This window comes from Mycteria americana, assembly GCF_035582795.1.
Source record: "Mycteria americana isolate JAX WOST 10 ecotype Jacksonville Zoo and Gardens chromosome Z unlocalized genomic scaffold, USCA_MyAme_1.0 Scaffold_18, whole genome shotgun sequence".
Taxonomy (NCBI): domain Eukaryota; kingdom Metazoa; phylum Chordata; class Aves; order Ciconiiformes; family Ciconiidae; genus Mycteria; species Mycteria americana.
This window is the reverse complement of record NW_027445436.1, coordinates 3903648-3925660: the sequence shown is the minus strand read 5'-3', so window position 1 is coordinate 3925660 and position 22013 is coordinate 3903648. Positions and strand designations below refer to the sequence as shown.

The following is a 22013-nucleotide window of genomic DNA, read 5'->3' as shown; positions in this document are numbered from 1 at the left end:
TTCAGTTCTTTTTGCATCAGCTCTAAATGCCACCATGTCCATTTCAAGCATGTTAGCAAAAACCAAAGACAGTACAAATTTTCCTTTAATTTCCTTTCCCTAACCCCTGTTTGCTAAGACAACAGTAATACTTCATCTGGGGTGGAACAATCAGGCAATCCCTCCTCAGTTTCCCAATCCACCAGGCAAACCACCTGGACTAAATGCCTTGTAACTACCCTCCACAGCTGTGTGCGGGGACCACTCAGGCACTCTGCTTCTCTCTTCATTGTTCTTTCTCCAGAAAGGCATGTCTCACAGGATCCTGATGACTACACCAAATGTTTTACACCAGGAGTGCTGGCCTGTTATGATCCCAGTAAGAAAGGGACTCAGACTCTGTAAGGTATAATTGAAAATGCTATTTATTTGTGTATTGGGTTTACGTGGCAAGGTTTTGGTAGTGGGGGAGAGCTGCAGGGGTGGCCTCTATCTGAAGAGACAAAGGGCTGCCCCCGTGTCAGAGCATATTCCAGCTGGCTCCAAAATGGACCCACCGCTGGCCAAAGCTGAGTCAGTCAGCGATGCTGATGGTGCCTCTGTGATAACATATTTAAGAAAGTGTAAAAAATGCCGTGCAGCAGCTGTGAGAGAGAGAAGAGTGAGAAAATGAGAGAGAAACAACCCTGCAGACACCAAGGTCAGTGAAGGAGGGGGAGGAGGTGCTCCAGGTACTGGAGCAGAGATTTCCCTGCAGCCCATGGTGAAGACCATGGTGAGGCAGGTTGTACCCCTGCAGACCAAGGAGGTCCACAGTGGAGGACCCACGCCAGAGCAGGTGGATGTGCCCTGAAGGAAGCTGCGGCCCTGTGGAGAGCCTGTGCTGGAGCAGGTTTTCTGGCAGGAACTGTGGCCTGGGGGGGACCCACACTGGAGCAGTCTGTTCCTGAAGGACTGTATCCTGTGGGTGGGACCCCATGCCAGAAGCAGGGGACAAGTGTGAGGAAGAAGGAGCAGCAGAGAGGAACTGTTATGAACTAACCACAACCCCCATTCCCCTTCCCCTGTGCCACTTGGGGGTGGAGAAGGTAGAAGAGTCAGGAGTATATTTGAGCCTGGGAGAAAAGAGGGGTGGGAGGAAGGTGGGGTGGTTTTAGTTTTGTTTTTGTTTCTCAACATCCTACTCTATTTTAATTGGCAATAAATTAGATTAATCTTCCCCAAAGCGAGTCTGTTTTGCCTGTGACGGTTATAGGTAAGTGATCTCCCTGTCCTTATCTCAACCCATGAGCTTTTTCATCTTATTTTCTCCCCCTGTCCTGTTGAGGAGGGGGAGTGAGAGAGCTGCTTGGTGGGCACCTGGCAGCCAGCCAAGGTTAACCCACCACAATTTGAGCTAACACTATAAGGAGAGAATAATATAGATAATGCAGATCAATACCTGGCTTCGTGGCTGGTGTTGTCGCCAGGCCTTTGGTTTCTATGATCACAGGACATTCTTTGACAAATACAGCCTATTGGGGAGAGATGGGATCCACCTTTCTAGAAGAGGTTGGAGAATCTTCACTAGCTGGCTGACTTAGTGAGTTGTGCTTTAAACTAACAAACTTGAGGGGTAGGGTCCAAAGCTGTGACACCTGCATATTCATAAGCAACAGGGTGGATGAGTGCACCTACCAGAGTAGTAAGGAATGCTCCCCAACCCTCTCCAAAGGCAAGAACCCTAAGTCCAGCCACCTCAAGTGCATGTATACCAATGCACATAGTCTGGGCAACAAACAGGAGGAACGGGAGCTCCGTGCCCAGTCTGAGAGTTATGATGTCATAGGAATCAAAGAAACTTGGTGGGAAAACTCGCATGTCTGGAAGACCACAATGGATGGCTACAAGCTCTTTCGGAAAGATAGGAAGGGAGGAAGAGGAGGTGGAGTTGCACTTTATGTAAAAGAGAAATTTGAGTGTATGGAGGTGATCTATGGAGACCATGAAAGTTCTATTGAATGCCTTTGGATCAAGATTAGAGAGATTGTCACCAAGGGGGATCTTATGGTAGGTATCTGTTACTGACCTCCCAATCAGAATAACGAGGCCGATGAAGCCTTACTTTGGCCGTTCAAGGAAGTCTCAGGCCAACAGAACCTGGTCCTCATGGGTGACTTCAATTACCCGGACATTTATTGGGAAAACAACACAGTGGTGCACAAGTCATCCATCAGGTTCCTGGAATGCATTGAGAACTGCTTCCTGCTACAGATGCTGGACATGCCAACTAGGAACAGCATATTGCTAGATTTACTGCTCACAAACCGACAAGACTTACTTGACAACATAACTACCAATTGTAGTCTTGGATACAGTGATCACAACATTGTGGAGTTTAAGATCCTGCTGAGCACACTGAAGACCAGTAGTAGGACAAAGACCCAGGATTTCAGAAGAGTCAACTTCAATACGCTCAGAGTCCAGCTGCGAGGGATTCCATGCGAAGCATCCATGGAGGGCAAAGGAGCTTGTGACTGCTGCGAGTTATTCAAGAACAGCCTCCTGGAAGCACAAGAACAGTCCATCCCCTACAAAGGGAAAGGAAGAAGGTGGAACAAGAGACCACCCTGGCTTAACAAAGAGCTTTTGAATGTGCTTAAAAGCAAAGAAAGAAGCATACCGGCTATGGAAAGGCTGCCAAATAGCCATTGAGGACTACAAGAATGCAGAGATGCATGCAGAGATGTACTCATGCAGAGATGTACTGCATGCATCACTGTACATCCTGAGTGCATGCAGAGATGCACTCAGGAAGGCTAAGGCTCAGATAGAACTGAAATTGGTCAAAGATGTCAAGAACAACAATAAAGAGTTCTTCAGGTGCATGAGCAGTAAGCAGAAGCACAGGGAAGACATAGGCCCATTGCTAAACAGGGCAGGGAAACTAGTCGCTAATAATGCTGACAAGGCAGAGGTTCTCTATACCTTCTTTGCCTCTGTCTTTATCGGCATAGCTGAACCCCAGATCACAGGATCAAGTAGCTACGACAACACGTGTCGACCCACCAGCAGTGGAGGAAGGGCTGGTCTGCGGTCTCTTGCAAGGGCTCAACCCACATAAATCTATGGGCCCGGACGGAATCCACCCCAGGGTGTTAAGAGAAGTGCCTGACGTTGTTGCAAGGCCACTGGCTATAATCTTTGAAAAGCCATGGAGATCAGGGGATATCCCTGATGACTGGAAGAGGGCAAATGTCCTCTTTATAATACCCATCTACAAGAAGGGCCCAAAAGAGGACCCAGGAAACTACAGGCCCATTAGTCTTACTTCAGTCCCTGGGAAAGTAATGGAATGAGTCCTCCTAGAAACTATCAAAAGCCAGATGAAGCAGGTGATTGGGAAAAGCCAGCACAGATTTACCAAGGGCAAATCATGCCAGACTAACCTGATCACCTTCTGCAACAAGATAACATCTTCTGTCGAAGTGAGGAGAGTAGTGGATGTTGTTTACCTGGACTTCAGCAAAGCGTTCAACGCTCTTTCCCACAGCCTTCTCCTAGACAAACTGGCAAGATACAGATTGGATGGGTGGTCTGCGAGATGGGTAGGAAATTGGCTAACAGGTGGCACTCAGAGGGTGGTGATCAATGTTTTTTACTCAGGCTGGCAGCCTGTCACAAGTGGGGTCCCCCAGGGATTGATACTGGGCCCCACGCTGTTCAACATCTTCATAAATGACCTAGATGATGGGATTGAAAGCACCCTCACCAAGTTTGCTGATGAGAATAAACTGGGTGGTGAGGTGGACACATCAGAAGGGAGAGTCATCTTACCTCTGTATGTTGTAGTAATCACTTTAGCATTGGTATCAAGGCTTGCTGAAGTCTTAGGCCCCAAGAACTTTCACCTAGATCCACCGACCGTGCACTGGACTTTTACTTGGCTACATGAAGGAAGGCCCCCGAAACTGGTGCAAACCAGAAGGATAAGGAGGCTTCAACCTTAGCAGAAGCTGCAATCTTAGAGATAAGAGAAGAATCGGCCTGCCTAGAGACAATGAAAGGGCCCAATGAAGAACGGGAAGACCCCAGACCCTGATACTACTATTGGTCCGAACTGTCTCCTGAGGGGAGGGGAATTTAGATTGTAAGGGTATAATTACCCAGGGATTTCTTTGTTCTGGGTCCCTCTCCGGAGGCACCCAGCTCGAGCTGTTTTCACCGCTGTACCAAGAAATTCGTCTGGCGCACGTCGTATCAGAGACTCTGCTTTGGGAAACCTAGGGTCGAGCCAGAGGGGAGAGGAAGTGCCTGAGAGTGAGTGTGTGTGTGAGCGAGGAGTTGAAAAGGGGCACCCGTCAGCTCCATGGAGCTGCCCGCTGCGAAGGGACTCAGGTCCTAGCAGTTAAAGTCTCCGGTGGTGTGTGTGCGACTCCCTGAATGGTGTGTGAGTGCTCGGGCAGTGGCTTCTCCTTTAACACGTACCTCTTACAGACCTGGACAGGCTGGAAGAGTGGGCTAGAAAGAACAGTGTGAAGTTTAACAAAGACAAGTGCAAGGTCCTGCACCTGGGATGACATAACCAAAGAGCCCAATACAGGCTAGGATCTGTGTGGCTGGGAAGCAGCCTTGCTGAAAGGGACCTGGGGGTCCTGGTGGACAACAAGCTGAACATGAGTCAGCAGTCCACCGCCGCAGCAACAAAGGCAAATCGGATCCTGGGCTGCATCCACAGGGGCATTACTAGCAGAGATAGAGAAGTGATCATCCCACTCTGCTCAGTGCTTGTCAGGCCACACCTGGGGTACTGTGTCCAGTTCTGGTCCCCACAATTCAAGAAAGATGCGGACAGACTGGAGAGGGTCCAAAGGAGAGCTACGAAAATGATCAAAGGGCTTGAGAGCTTACCCTATGAGGAAAGACTGAAGGAGTTGGGTCTTTTCTCCCTGGAGAAAAGAAGGTTCAAGGGGGGACCTCATCACAGTATTCCAGTACTTAAAGGGCAGTTACAAAGGGGACGGAGACTTTCTCTTCACAAGGAGCCACATGGAGAAGACAAGAGGTAATGGGTACAAGTTGCACTGGGAGATGTTTCATCTTGATACAAGAAAGTCATTTTTTACAGTGAGAACAATCATTCACTGGAACAAACTCCCCAGGGACCTGATAGAGTCCCCATTGCTGGAGGTTTTCAAGATGCGATTGGACAGGGTGCTAGATAACCTCATCTAGGCTCCCTTTCCCACGAAAGGTTGGACCAGATGATCTTTTGAGGTCCCTTCCAACCTGGGCTGTTCTGTGATTCTATTATTCTATGAAATTATATGTGTCAGTTTAAACTGTTTCCATGCTGGTTTACCTTTATAAATATTTTGAGATAAAAATATCACACCCTTAATCAAAATTGTGACACAATACAAGAACTGGATGCAGATCAGTCCAGAGTTACCTGTCATATATACTTATAATTTGGGGCAGATGCCTGGTGCTATTTACCCACAGCAGAATACTATAAATTTATATTACCAAAACAACAGCCTAGACTAATCAGCTATTCAACTGCATAGAAACAATATTCCCTGAACTGATAAGTTGTCCTCTTTTCTCCTCCATCCTAACCTGCTCCTCTCTCACATTTGTCAATTTGCTCACTTGTGTATTGTTTCAGCCCTAGACTGAGAATTCTCTGGGGCAGGGCCTGGCTTTGTGTTGGTTGTTTGTGGAGTACTTTGATGTTTTTTTCAGTGTGCTCAAGTGCTATCATGACTAAAACAATCACCATTATAAATTTATGCATACCCTGAATGTCTATAAAAACTTGAGCACTAACTTTGTACAGAAGGAAACATGTTTGCATGCATGGTGAACTTCACAGCAAACATCTGCTTCTTAAAGGCACTTTACACTTTGCTAGCTCCTGTAACTGACTGTTTGAATATATTATTTTGCTTTGTTTTCTGCATACTTGGAAATCAATGTTCTAAATTTTCTACAGTTCAACTGGATTTTCTTATCCCATATTCCTTCTGTATGCAAGAAAAGGAATATGAATCACAGTAAGCTTGAGAAACTAGATAATAGGGAGCAGTCTGTTAGATGTCCTTCTTACAGGTAATAATACTGAGTCTGCTCTGCTCTATGCAGTGAGATTTATGTAGGAAGAAATGCATATTAAGATGAAAAAACAAATCCACTGTCGGCAGAGGCAGAAACAAAAATCCACCAAATTGAATAGAATTACATCAATCCACTGGTGGTTTAGATGCAAATACACACACAAAATAATCACCTCAAGTTGAATATGGGGATGGGTACAGCATACATTCATATAACTTCAGAAGACAGGAGAATGTAATAATGAATACTGGCTTGTACTTTTGTGACTTTTCAAATGCATGCTTAAACTTCAGTAGAGGCAGGAGTTTAAGAAAATAGCTGTTTTGAAGCATCAGCAAGAAAAGGCACATGGTAAGATTAAATAAAACAGAAGAAAGTTTGACTTATCCTTTTGATTTTGGAGTTTCTTTGAGTCCATTATTTGTTTATGAAGAGTTCTGGATTAAGAGGGAGATTTCTATATGCACACTACAGATATGTCACACAGCAGCAGAAGTATTTCTTGATGTTGCCCTACTGCAACGCTTCAGCCCTGACCTATGCAATAATCGTGGAAAAAAAAAAATTAAGAGAATAGAAAATGACACAGGCTCAGATACAGACTATGTAACAGGAAAAAACCAACCTGCAACTCTGTCATGAAAAGCACACTATTTTTGGTTCATCTTCAGTGAACTCAATGACATTGGCTTAATCCCCGCCCCCAATCAAACCTTCCTTTCAACAAAGAAAAGGCCAAATCAAAAGCATGCTTTCCTAGGGGACTTCTGCCTCCTTCTGGAGTTTCTGCATGCTAAATTAAAAATTTAGGGCTGTTACAAAAATGTGCACAGGACACATCTATGCAAAGATTTATAACAAAAGAAAGGAAGTTTTGTAGAACTTTGGACATTCTATAGATTCCTCCCCCCAAACATTTTTCTTTCACCAAAATCCCTCCAGTTTCTGTACAGACACACACTCTCACAAAAAATAAATTATTATTTTTCTCACCATCCAGGCTGATTTTGTTCACCTATTACAAAGCATCAGAAGTCATAAACATGGTTTTTTTGCTCTGCAAGATCTAACAGATTTTCTTTTCAGTCTCATCATTTATTAATTGAGCCTGCTTGCAGGTTCAATTTGTTTCCTCTTGAAGTCAATACCAAATCACACCAAAGCAGGTATTCATTGGAATATTCATTGGAACTGAAAACAGGTTCTCGATTTCAAATATTCCCAAATCAGGGAAAGGCATTGCTACCTCACTACTGCTTTCACAAGAAAAAGAAATGTTATTACCAAATCACTGTTCTGAGGAAGAGAACTGGCTTTTGCCAGAACAGCCCAGGGATAGACTAACAACTGAAGGAATCATAAGGCCAAGAGCATTTTAATAGCAAATTAACACCTGTTTGGAGGGTTGGGAGAGCAGAGAATACGGATCTCTATTTTCAGAGGAAGACGGTTCGTAGATAAGATTTTAAAGACCCTATAATTTGTCAAGTCTTACACAGAAGAACAAAAGACTACTCAAAATAGTCCAGAATAAGCATAATATCTTCAAAGGAGACCAAAAGCTTTGGTTTCCAAATATGTTCCCACAGCTTTAGAGCTTGCTATGCTGCAGGTGAAGAAAGCACATGCTGAAAAGAAAACTAAAGTGTTCAGCCAACCTAAATGGTATATATGAAAAGGCACATGTTTTAGAACATCTAGGTTCTGCTGAGAGACTTTTGGAAAGAAAAAAGAATAAGGGAAAAAACATGACTGAAAAATCTGACATTACTTTGAAACAGAAGCAAAATATTTGTTCTTTTGAACTTATGTGCTTTATTCCATCCTGAAAATATTATTTTAAAAAAACACCTTTAAGCCAACTCCCTCTTCCCCTCCCCAAAGCAGCCAATGCAAATGAAACATAAAAAGCTGAGGGCAAGTCAGGACATTCAAATGCCTCTTAAAAAAGGTTCCATTACAAGGTCTTGTGACTTTCCTCCCTTCTTCTAGAGGAAACAACAACATGAGAAGTTTTTTGCAAGTATAACCATGCTGTCAATGTGCATGTCTCCTTGATTTGCCTAGGGCCTTTGTCTCCCGATCACCTATAATGAACTTAAGCTACCTTTCTCCCATGCTCCCTTCTAAAGTGTCCTAATTTCTTCTGAAAGAAGATCCAGGCGGTTGTCAGGATCATTTGCTGCATGGTGCCCAAGATAAACGGCTTGGTTTCAGTCACTCAAGACAGTCTTCAACATTATCTAACAACCCATGTGTAGTGGTCTTGACCAGAAGACCATTGTACATCAAGGAGTTAGTGATCCACATAACAGTTAACCTGAGTAGAGCCAGGCCTGTGCTGCACTATGCTACATGTACAGCTTGGCCTTCAGGCCTGCAATGTGCTGCACAGATTCCTTGGCTGCAGGATAAACTAAGCCAGCTCATTGTATACAGAGGAGCCTGCAGGCAGCTCCCACCTGGTACTAGTGATTATGCCACCTGCATGGCCTTGCCTTTATCTAGGAGTGCAGCAAGTTGTTCCCATGTGAACATCCTTTCTGTTTTGACAGTAGAAAGGATGAATAAAGTTGTTTCCTTGTAAGGAAATCCTATAATAGCTCGAATGACTGAAATGGGGTAACCCTTTCTACGGATGGGATCTGCACAGTATGCTGTGCATGGATTGGAGGCCTGTTCGATGCTGCACAAAATGGGGTTCCCAGCATCTGAAGGGATGTGAGATTATCTACACTATTCTCTCTTTTTTTATAGTATTAGCTCTAATATATAGCATTTTGAATGATACTTTACAGAATCTAAGTGCCTTTCTTACAGGAATCATAATGGACCAGTAGTATCCTCTGGTGCAAAACACCATGCATGAAAATCAGCATTATGATGGTCTGAGACTCAGCTCTTTCTTTTATTTTGACATACTGAATAAACAAACCAACCATACACATACAAGATTGTCTCTCAGCATTGTGCAGACTTCAAATAAACCCCAAAGGAGAAGGTCTGGGCTGTGTGCAACACTGTAGATGTGACCAGTCTGCACCATTTAGCCCAGGATGCAAGGTTCATTCCCTCGTGTTGTCTACCCAGATAGTACAGACCACCAAAACCCACAGAAAACCTGATAATCTTTAGGTTCCTCAGTGTGCTGGTTTTGGCTGGGATAGAGTTAATTTTCTTTATAGTAGCTAGTATGGGGCTATGTTTTGGATTTGTGCTGAAAACAGTGTTGATAATACAGGGATGTTTTAGTTGTTGCTAAGTAGTGCTTATACTAAATCAAGGACTTTTCAGCTTCCCATGCTCTGCCAGGTGCACAAGAAGTTGGGAGGGGGGACAGCTGGGACAGCTGACCCCAATTGACCAAAGGGCTATTCCACACCATATGACATCATGCTCAGTATATAAAGCTGGGGAAGAAGAAGGAAGGGGGGGGAGGGGCATTTGGAGTGATGGTGTTTGTCTTCCCAAGTAACTGTTATGTGCGATGGATCCCTGCTTTCCTGGAGATGGCTGAACACCTGCCTGCCCATGGGAAGCAGTGAATGAATTCCTTGCTTTGTTTTGCTTGCGTTTGCAGCTTTTGCTTTACTTATTAAACTGTCTTTATCTCAACCCATGAGTTTTCTCACTTTTACTCTTCTGATTCTCTCCCTCATCCTGTTGTGGGGGGAGTGAGCGAGCAGCTGTGTGGTGCTTAGTTGCTGGCTGGAGTTAAACCATGATGCTCAGCGTGAACAAAAACTGAAAAAGGTAGTGGTAGCCATGGCTTTCAAGCCCTATTTGATTCTACAAGACACATGATGACTTCTCCCTCCAATAACTTTGATAAGAAAGAAGCTTATGGCTACCTGTAAAACAACAGCCATCTTCTATACTATAGACAAATAAATAACACCACTGAAACAGAATTAGAGCAGAGGAAAGGACCACTAGTAGTCTTCTGTCTCAGATGGTGGCCAACAAAAGCTAGTTTTGAGAACGATTCAAGAAGCCCCCAGTAGGCAGATGTAGAAAATCTGCTTGTATATTGCATTTCTTAGCAATATTTAGAGATTAACTTATTTCAGAAGAGATATCTAACCATATGCTCAAAGTTTTTAGTTAGTGCTGAACTCACTTCTCATTATTCATATAAGTGTTCTTCCCCTTTGTGGTGGGTTAACTTTGGCTGGCCGCCACATGCCCATCAAGCTGATCTCTCATTCCCCCTCCTCAGCAAGACAGGGGAGAAAATAAGATGAAACACTCATGGGTCGAGATAAGGACAGGGAGGTCACTCACCAATTACTGTCACGGGCAAAACAGACTCGACTTGGGGAAGATCAATTTAATGTATTGCCAATTGATAACAGAGTAGGATAGCGAGAAATAAAAACAAAACTAAAAACACCTTCCCCCCCCACACCTCCCTTCTTCCCAGGCTCAACTTTACTCCTGACTCTTCTACCTCCTCCCCCACCGAGCAGCGCAAAGGGGATGGGGAATGGGAGTTGTGGTCAGTTCATAACACGTTGTCTCTGCCGCTCCTTCCTCCTCACGCTGTTTCCCTGCTCCAGCGTGGGGTCCCTCCCACGGGATGCAGTCCTTCACGAACTGCTCCAACATGGGTCCTTCCCACGGGCTGCAGTTCTTCACAAACTGCTCCAGCGTTGGTCCTTTTCCATGGAATACAGTCCTTCAGGAACAGACTGCCCCAGCGTGGGTCCCCCCATGGGTGGCAGTTCCTGCCAGAAAACCTGCTCTGGCGTGGGCTCTCCACGGCCTGCAGGGGGACAACCTGCGTCACCATGGTTTTCACTACGGGCTGCAGGGGAATCTCTGCTCTGGCGCCTGGAGCACCTCCTCCTTCTCCTTCTTCTCTGACCTTGGTGTCCAAATAGTTGTTTCTCACATTTTCTCACTCCTCCCTCCCAGCTGCTGTTGCGCAGCATTTTTTACCCCTTCTTAAATATGTTATCACAGAGGCGCTACCAACGTTGCTGTTTGGCTCAGCTTTGGCCAGTGGTGGGTTTGTTTTGGAGCCGGATGGTACTGGCTCTGTCGGATATGGGGGCAGTTTCTGGTGTCTTCTCAGAGAATCCACCCCTGTAGCCCCACTCTGCTACCAAAACCTTGCCACGTAAACCCACGTAAATCCTGAGCAGCTAGTTTCACCAATTTCCTGTGGTAATCACATATGGCATTAAAAAAAAAAATGAATTGCCCTCATGGTTCTGAATGTTGATTCAAATTGAACCAAATTCAAATACTGCAACTTTAACAGCCACGCTACAAGTGGCCGCGCACCCACGGATGGCAGTGCTAGATGTGAAAGATATGTTCTTTATGGTCCCCTTACAGGAGGAGGATAAAGAGAAATTTGCTTTTACTTGGGAGGGCATACAATATACCTTTAACAAACTCCCACAGGTATATAAACATTCACCTACAATTGTTCATGCTGCGCTTGCTGAACTTTTACAGACAGGCTCACTCCCTCAAGATGTGAAACTCTACCAATATATAGATGATATCCTAATCGGAGGGACCTCCCCTGAAAAGGTGGGGGAAGCGGCAGCAGCAGTGTGGCAAACACTACATAAAGCAGAAGTTGAAATCCCACCAGAAAAATGTCAGGGACAGAGTAGAGAAGTAAAATTTTTAGGTACTTGGTGGATTGCAGGTAGTGCAGCAATCCCACTGAACATCCTAAGTAAAATAGAACAGTTACAGATGCCCCAATCTAGGAAAGAATTACAACTTATGGATACTTTAAGATACCGGAGGAAACATGTACCTGGATTTTCTATCATTGCTTGCCCACTATACTCACTTTTACGAAAGGGAAAACTGTGGAAATGGAACCCAGAACATGAAGAGGCAGTCAAAACTCTAATACAGGAATTAAAGACATATCAGTCACTGGGACCAGTACACCCTGATGACCCTATTATAGCAGAATGGGGCTTTGCAGAACATGGTACTTATTGCAATCTATTCCAGACCGGGCCGAGTGGACCAAAAAGACCTTTAATGTTTAGTTCGACTGCATTTAAAGAGACAGAACAGAGATATTCCAAATGGGAAAAGGGACTTTTGTCTTTAATCCAAGCAGTTAAACGAGTTGAGAAAATACACCAGGGGAAACCTGTTCAGACTAGAGGGCCATTTAATTTGCTAGAAACAGTCCTAAAAGGAACTTCTTCACCAGAAGGAATTGCACAGAAACCCACCACCAGAAAATGGTATGCCTACCTGATGGGAGTAGCAGATGAAATGCAATTGACCAAAGGACAAACAAAATTTTCCAAATTACAAATGCCTATAAACACTGACCCACTAGCACTAAAACAGCCATTTAAACCTTCACCAATTCTAAATGCACCTCCCCTCACTGAGAAAACACTGACCAAAGGCATTTGGTTTACTGATGCCTCGGCAAAGAGGGTAAACGGCAAATGGCGGTATAAAGCCGCCGCATTAGAAATTACCACCAGCAAACAAGTAATAGAAGAAGGTGAAGGTAGTGCACAAGTAGGAGAATTAAGAGCAGTATTTCTAGCAGCACAAAATGGAGCAAAAGTTATCGATGTCGACTCCTATGACGTGTGGGCAGGTGCCACACAATGGCTTTGTCAATGGGAAGCCCTAAATTGGGAAGTAAATAGATCCCCAGTTTGGAGAACTGAAGACTGGCAATTACTATTAGATATAGCTAAACAGGTACCATTTAAACTAGAATGGGTAAAAGCCCATGTAAACAATGACCAACCAGCCACAAAATGGAACCAACAAGTAGACGAGTTAGCCAGAATTAGGGGAATAAAAACAGGAGATACACCGGATCCAGAATGGTACCGAATGGGGGAATGGTTACATCAAAAATTAGGCCACACAGGCTGAGAAGCACTTTATTTTGCAGCCCAAAGCTGAGGTTGGCCTCTAAACAGGAAAACATGTGAAACCATCCTTACAGAATGCCCCCAATGTAAATTGAAATTGCAAACAAATCACCCTGCTAAAACACCACCCCTACACATTAAGGAGGGAAAAACCCTGTGGTCAACATGGCAAATTGATTACATTGGACCCTTTAAACCCTCCTCAGGATTTAGATACATCCTCACAGGAGTAGAGGTCATCTCAGGCCTAATCGTGGCAACTAAATGTCGGAAGGCTAATGGTCAGAGCACCATTAGGGGATTATCCTCTTGGTTTTCAGGCCTACCAACACCTGATGTCATCCAAAGTGACAATGGCTCACATTTTTCCAACAAGGAAGTGCAAGAATGGGCAAAACAGGAAGAAATTCAGTGGGTATTCCATACCCCCTACTAAATCAAATAGGATGGCAGAAAGAGCTAATGGCTTATTGAAAAGGAGCCTTAAGCCACACGAGGCCCAGTGGGATACTCAACTTTCCAAAATACTTCATCAATTGAATAATCGGTATGGGCCTACTGGGAGACCTGTGAGCCGAGCATTCTTTACAAAAACTAGACCTTATGCTCCACCTCCTGATGAAAGAAAATATCCGATAGCATTACAGCCAGGACAACCTGTCATGGTAAATATACTACAAATTGGAACTGTACCTATGACTCTAACTAAACCTCGTGGCCCACTTGCTTGGGAAGCTACTGACAGCAGTGGTGCAAAACACAGAATCAGTGCACAATAGATATTTTTTTTTTTTTTTTTCCTTACTTCTAATGGGGTAACCCATCCAGAAAACCCCACCAAGACCAGTTTGTTTTACCCTTTTATCTTGCAGTCTCCTCCAAGATGAAAATAAGATACATCATCCTACTGCTGTTGAAGATTTCGATAATACTTGCTTCCCCACAAACACCCACCTGTCTCTACTTAATTGTCAATCAAGAAATCAGCCACAATTGTGTCAACACAGATAAGCCACCTGTCTTGTTACTAACAGAGAGCAATATAAACATGACTTGTAAAGCACAACCACCTGTTAATGAGGGATATATATATGTTATGATTATTCACAATAACTCTTGCATGCCATATAGAAAATGCTGTAACATAAGTCATTGCTCAATACATGACACAGTGAAGGAACATTATGATGTTAAGATATCATGCAGATGGAACGCTCTGAAGGGACACAACATAATACTAGGAACAATATATCTCAGAATCACTAAACCTATCACAATGACATCAGTGCCTACTCTAAATACTCCCCTAGTTTTACTAAGGAGCCTTACTGAGAGAACCCTAGAGTGGCCATGGTCTCAAGCTCGTGTTAAGTATACCGGGACTATGGGAAAACTCCCTGGTAAGGGAGATTTGAATCTTTCCACCATGGTCATATGCGGAACTAAAGAATACTTAGAAAATGAATGGAGCTGGGATAGAAATGAGACTGATGTTAATAAAATTCCCCGACTTTGGGGAATGGTAGGGACAGAAATTAAAATAGGATGCCGGATGATCAATGGGTCTACCCATGACAAGGCAACTGAGATTTCTGTGTACAACATTACATCAAACCCAATAACAAAAGATACAAAATTTTGCACCTCTGAAAGATTGGACTGTTGGTAGATTTTTACCTTAGTACAACTTGTTTTCGTAGTCTGCCTCTGGGCTCACCATAGCATGGGACTATCCTTTAAATTTAAAATAGACATTACTGAGCCTAGCACAACAACAACCACTCCTCACTTAACATCCGCCCTGACTGTAAAGGATAAGAAAACTCTATCCCCACAATTTTCTAAAATTGGACCCTATGCCATCAAACATACAGGCCAGCAACAAGTGCTATTTAATCCATCATGGTCCCTCAAATGAGTGGAACTATCAATGCAATGCAGATCAACATCTCTGCAATTAAATCTACTTGCTCACCATTCCTAAGTGTGTCCTATGCAGGATGGTTAGCGTGGTTGCATGGACGAGCACTCTCCAAAATGATCAAGAAGAGATGCAACTGGTATTTTAGGAACAGGATTAGGAGTATTAAACAGCATGGATGCTGAAGTTTTATAAAACAAAATAAGCTCAGCAACAAGTAATTTATACAAATTAGAACATCCATTGCAATCTTCTCTATCGTCACTGGGAACTAACCAATGGCTCTTATCTGATATATTACCTCAGTGGGAAAGAATTAATGAAGAAGACCACCAACTAATTGTGGACGCACTAGGTGCAGCCCAAATTAATGTCTCTCTCGCTCTTAGTTGTATTCAAACTCAATTGTGGGTACAATCTACTGTGGTAGCGATTGTAAGAGAAGGTGAAGAGGGCACCTTACCCACTGAAATTCGAAAAGTAATCTGGGATAACACAACTGAATTTGAAAAGAAATTCCAATCCTGGTGGCATCTAGTCAATTTTACCTATGGCCCTACTGACAGTAAAGCCACAGCTTTTGTTCTAACAATAAGCAATGCTTCACTATACCCCATATACCCAATCATTGCACTGGGATTAAATCACCATGGAACTGTCCTCTATCCGTTAGAACGTAGAGTATGGGCCCAACAAAATGGGAATAAATGGCAAACTATTGATGTTGATGCATGCATTGTATGGGAATAACAGGGATTTATTTGTGAAAGTAATACCATTAAGGCCCAAGACATTTGTCTTGACACAGAACAACGTGTTTGTCATTTTGAAATACATCCTAATGAAACCCCTGAAACTGAACTTGTATACGTTGGAAACGGATGTGTTTGTATGAGAACCCTTTGTGATTCTATATTTATAGACAATACCACTGTAGATATATACAATCACTCAAATATTTTTATTTGTAATTTTACCCAAATTATGGGATACGACTTTAACTATTCAGCTCCTGTCACAACCCACCAACAGCTACAATCTAACTATACATTGCATCAAGATTTATTGCCTAACCCTATTGGAATGAATCTCACATTGGTGAGAAAACTGTTGCAACATGATGACCTGAATCAATTGCTAAAACGAATTTGAAACAATGGACAAAGAACCCTGATTACTGTCCATCATGATGCAGAAGAGATACACCATGTCCTAGAAAGAGTGAAAAAAGATGGAGAACATCACTGGTGGGAAACTCTTTTTGGATGGTCCCCAACAGCAACTGGAATTTTGAATTTGATGCTGCATCCTATTGTAGTTTTGTTAGTTTTAACCTTATTATGTTTATTGCTTATAATCATTCTGTATATCAAAGTTTGGCAAAAAATGAAACAAATTACATCAATCCAGCATGTAAAACGCATATAATCAATTGATTCTGTATGTAAAATAGTATATAACTAACCTTAATTAGGACACTTAAACTAAACAGCTTATCAGATAATTGGACTCTTACCACTGATCTGCAATACACCACATATTTATGACATAGAGGCAAGAGGTAACCATACTACCACTCTCTGAGTCGATAAAGTAGATTGACTGTAGTCACGGGGTGGAGTGTGACGCATGCACTCGACCTCTTAACCAAACTAGCAATAGTTTGGTACAGACTCCAAAGGAGGTAAAGGCCTGAGCTGTGGCCGGGCCAAGAACTCCTCTGGTTCCAATCTGTTCTCTGAGAACCCACAAAGAAGCTGAGTGGCACAGTGAGCATCAATGTATATGAGCTTGGAACACCGATCATGTGATTGACACATGAATAGCGGATGGCTTTTCCAAGACTCGTTTATCAAGGAACAAAGTTGTGGGTACAAGGAGCCTCATGCATACCTTTCCATCACATGTAATTTGACTACGAGCCAACCACTTTATCTATAAATATGACAGCCTAAGTGAGCCTTCTTTGAGCTCTCCCTGCTAGGCAGTGTGGCTGCATGGCGGTGATCTGCCCTTGAGCTGGGACACCTCTCAAGGTTGCTCCTCGAGGCAGAGAGACCTTTTACCAATGGCAGATCTTTGGTAAGCGACTGATATCGCGCATAACCTTGTAGTATGGTAACATTGATTTTGTCTTGGTAACTTTGATTGCATGCTGAATTGATAAATTTTGCATATATAATCCCTTAGACATAAACCGTTGTCCAAGTCTGAGACTAAGATTGGACCTAGCCACACCTAAGCTCCATCAGGAGTTTAGAAAGCAAGGGGGTCTACTCTGAACCTCATGACTCAACGGGAGGGTCCTCCATATCCTCGGTCTCTCTGTGAATCATTTTAACTCGAGTGTAACCCAATTTTCCTGTGTATGTTTCTTCCATGCAGTAATTAATAGAGTGAACCTTGCCATCAAACTTTGTTAAGTCACACTTTTACAACATTATATTAAAACCACTTTTGCTAATACCTTTGATGGTGATATTTTAAGTTATCTAAATCACTCATTCGTGACAATCCCCTTATAAAGATGACTTGTTCTGGTATTCTGAAGCAAAAAGAACTAAACCCCATTACATTCTTTCTAGCCACCATTCATCGACAGAATAGGAAAAATGTTTCTTGTAAATTTTTTACACTGTGACACTGTGAATCTGAATAAAACTGATGAACCAAAACCAGAACTGTAATGTTTCCATATCTAATTTACAAGAAAGATTATTAATAAACTAGATCTTTAAAAATTTTATGGGTTTAATATATAATAAATTGGTATTAGCACAGATAGATAATATTTTGGGTGACACTATGAATAACCTATTCAGATCTCAGACTGGTATAAAATGAGAAAATACATTGAAATATATAGTATGTGAAAAATAAGATCTAGGTCTGGACAATCTTTCTTCTGACTTAATCCTCCAAGATGCTAAACCATGTTTAGTTCTGCAAAGTGTTAAAGCATGCGCTTACATACATTAGTTGTCATGCCAAATTTTATCATTAATTACATAGGGAAACTGCCATTTTCTGCCTTCCAAATATCTTTCATGCAGTTGAGATATAAAAGATCCTCTTTCCATTACTAAAATGCATTTTGTCTCATACGGCCAAAGAATTTATCCCTGAGCTCATTTGGTTCTTATTTTCTGGGAACACAGTAAAGATGGTAAAGTACTAGGCTTAGTACTTTACTACTTTACTATCAAACTGGCTCACTCAACCACATATAGATTTTACCCACCTATCTGAAACTTCAAGACCTAAGCCCAGTGGAAGACAGAGTGTCTTCTTGTCTGACTTACAGAGAACCATTTGCCACCCTGCAAAGTACAGAAGGCAAATACTGACAAATAAATAAGTACATGAACCATACAAAATACAGACCACTTTTTCTCCACATTACTAATTATCCATGACTATAAAATAATGAATTTATTAAATATTTTAAATGTAAACTGAAGTAGCAGTTGGATTTCCTAGAATGTAAAGGACTCCCCTTATTAAACATATCTAAGAAAAATAACTGACAGGAGAGGTGGTTTGCCACTTATATACCTTTCCCTCGCATTACACCAAGAAAGAACACAAATTTCACAGGGGTAATGAGAAAGAAGGAATTGTTTAAAAGGAATCATTGCAAACCTCTGAGATTTTTAACAACCAAGCTTTAAAAAAGCTACCCCTGGTTGTATAGGTTAATGATGCATTCAGTTCAGTAAAGTTTTCCATGAACAATGATTTAAAAAAACCTAAATAGACATTTTAAATTTTAAATTTTACTTGTTATTTTCCATGATGATTTATACTATCAGTTCAAAAAACCTACTGAGGTCTCTTGTTTCCACCTTTGGAAAGGAACTACTGGAATTGCATTTCATGAAAGGTTTTATCTCTTTGTCTATCACAGCATTTCTTTTCCTCTTTCACTGATGTTCCCAACTCTATCTCTCTATTTCTAACCTCCCCAATACTACTGTTATTCTTTTCCTTCCTTCAAATACAGAATGCAAATCCACTTGCTGATGCAATTACTGCTGCCTGTGATCGCTATACACCTTAGACTGGACTATCCTGACCCTTTTTCCTACAGATGAGAACCTGCCTCCCAAAGAGTCACTGAGCACAGTCAACTTATGTCTAGTGGGGACAACAGGCAGAGCAAGGTATGGTTTATGGTGATATATAAAGCTCTAAATATGACTAAATTTTAGCTTAAAAAAAACCAAACCCCAAAACCAAACAAAACCCCCAATACTTAGTGACAAAACAAGCAATACAGCCTTCTATCAGAGATAAAAGAGCACATTTCCTACTTAGCAAAACAGACAGGTTCTCCCCTCAGTACTGCAAAAACCAAAGCAGCAGAGCTCTCCTTTTGAAATACTTCTGTTGGTTTTCCACTTCTGAGTAATACCATAAGGTGATCTCAGGTATGTCCCTTTGACCTTAGTGCCTGCAAGATTCAACCATTCCAAAAAAAAAGCACAAACTGTCAATACTGAAATTATGACCTTGATTTTAAACTATGAAATTAAATGGCTATGCAGTAAGCACAAGATCTGATCAAAAAGGTAGTATCTAACATGTGTACTAAAAATGCAGTCTGCAAAATTCTACCCAGATGTTGACATATGATTCTTCACCTGCAAAGATCTCATTTCCTAATAAAATGCAGATAATATGTCTGCTCTGTCATTATAAAAGTGAAATTCCCTTGAGGAAAATAAAGATTGATATAAAAAATCTGACAAGATCCAAGAAAGTTTTCCTTTTGCATCAGTAATCTCATTTTGAACAAAAATATGGATATTCGTAATGATGCAGCGTCGTGGTTTAACCCCAGCTGGCAACTAAGCACCACACAGCCGCTTGCTCACTCCCCCCTGGTGGGATGGAGGGAAGAGAATCGGAAGGGTAAAAGTAAGAAAACTCATGGGTTGAGATAAAAACAGTTTAATAACTGAAATAAAAGATAATAATAATAATTAAAAATTGTTAAAATAATTAAAATTGTAATGAAAAGGAAAATAACAAAGAGAGAGAAATAAAACCCAAGACAAGTGATGCATATGAAAAAAATTGCTCAACACCAACTGACCGATGCCCAGCCTGTCCCCAAGCAGCGGCCCCCCCCGCCAACCTCCCCCCTAGTTTTATTGCTGAGCATGATGTCATATGGTATGGAATATCCCTTTGGTCAGTTGGGGTCAGCTGTCCCAGCTGTGTCCCCTCCCAACCTCTTGTGCACCCCCAGCCTACTCGCTGGTGGGGTGGTGTGAGAAGCAGAAAAGGCCTTGACTCTGTGTAAGCACTGTTCAGCAATAACTAAAACATCCCTGTATTATCAACACTGTTTCCAGCACAAATCCAAAACATAGCCCCATACTAGCTACTACGAAGAAAATTAACTATCCCAGCCAAAACCAGCACATGCAGCATGACTGATACATAGCTTCATTTTCTCATACATGTTCAATATCATCTTGGCAACAAAGATTTTAAAGTGTGAAGTGACAAAAAACTACAGCTTCTTAATTAAATTCTCTCTCTGATTTCATTCCCCAGTGCCCAATGCTCTCAGTATAGTCTTTAACAGTCCGCTATATCGATCAATCTTTCTGGAGGCTTGTGGGTGATAGGGTATGTGATGCACCCAATCAATGCTGTGTTCCTTGGCCCAGGTGTCTATGAGGTTGTTTCAGAATTGAATCCTGTTGTCTGATTCAATTTTCTGGCGTGCCGTGTCACCACAGGACTTGTTTTTCAAGTCCCAGGATGGTGTTTCTTAGTGGTGGCATGGTTTACATGGTACATTTCCAGCCAGCGAGTAGTCGCTTCCAAGATGGTAAGCACATAAGTACTTGCCTTGGCAGGTTTGTGGCAGTTGTCCAATATAGTCAATCCGCCAGGCCTCCCCATATCGATATCCCAGCCACCCCCCTCTATTCCAGGGAGACTGCTTGCTTATGGTGCATGTTTCACATTTGTAGGTAACCTCTGTGATGGCTTCAATGGTCAAGTCCACCCCTTGATCATGAGCCCACCTGTATGTTGCATCTCTTCCTAGATGTCCTGATGTTTCATGGGCCCACCGAGCTACAAATAGCTTACCCTTACATTCCCAGTCCAGGTCTACCTGAGCCACTTCAGTTTTGACAGCCTGCTCTACCTGCTTGTTGTTTCGATGTTCTTGGGTGGCGCGGCTCTTGGGCATGTGAGCATCTACATGACATACCTTTAGAGCAATGTTTTCTATCCATGTCTTGACACAATGCAGCAGCCCAGATGGGTTTACTTCTGTGCTGCCACTTGGTCTGTTTCTATTGCTGCAGCCACCCCCACAGGGCATTTACCACCATTCATGAGTACAGAGATAGAGTACTGGTCACTTTTCTTGTTCAGCAATCTCTAGGGCCAGTTGGATGGCTATCACTTCTGCAGACTGACTCGACTCACCTTCTCCTTCAACGTCTTCAACGACTTGTTGTGTGGGACTCTACACAGCAGCTTTCCACTTCTGATGGTTTCCTACAACACGGCAGGATCAGTTGGTAAACGCAGCATAATGCCTTTCATCTTCTGATAACTCATTGTATGGTGGTGCCTCTTGGGCATGAGCCACCTCCTCAGGCAATGCTCCAAAATCTCTGTCTTCTGGCCAGTCCATGATCTCTTCCAGGATTCCTGGGTGGTTGGGGTTCCCCATTCGAGCCTGTTGAGTGATCAACGCTACCCACTTACTCCACATAGCGTCAGTTGTGTGATGTGTAGAGGGGACCCTCCCTTTGAACATCCAGCCCAGCACAGGTAATTGTGGTGCCAAGAGGACCTGTGCTTCTGACCGACTACTAATGAAGTGTCTTGAACCCCCTCATATGCTGCTAGTATCTCTTCTTCAGTCAGGGTGTAGTGGGCCTTAGATCCTTGATACCCCCAGCTCCAAAACCCTAGAGATCAACCTCGGGTTTCTCCTGGTGTTTTCTGCCAGAGGCTCCAGGTGAGGCCATGCTCCCCAGCTGCAGTGTAGAGCACATTTTGCACAGCTGGTCCTGTATGGACAGGCCCAAGGGCTACTGCATGAGCTATCTCCTGTTTCATCTGTTCAAAGGCCTGCTGTTGCTCAGGGCCTC

At 42.8% G+C, this 22013-nt stretch overlaps 1 protein-coding gene and 1 pseudogene across 4 annotated transcripts in view; one reads left to right on the top strand and one right to left on the bottom strand.

The window, feature by feature from the left end:
• The window catches only part of LOC142402959 (adenomatous polyposis coli protein-like), a 185389-nt gene that overhangs the window by 143457 nt on the left and 19919 nt on the right, over positions 1-22013 (bottom strand). The gene's annotated exons all lie outside the window — the stretch shown is intronic.
• Positions 14686-16311, top strand: LOC142402882 (uncharacterized; annotated as a pseudogene).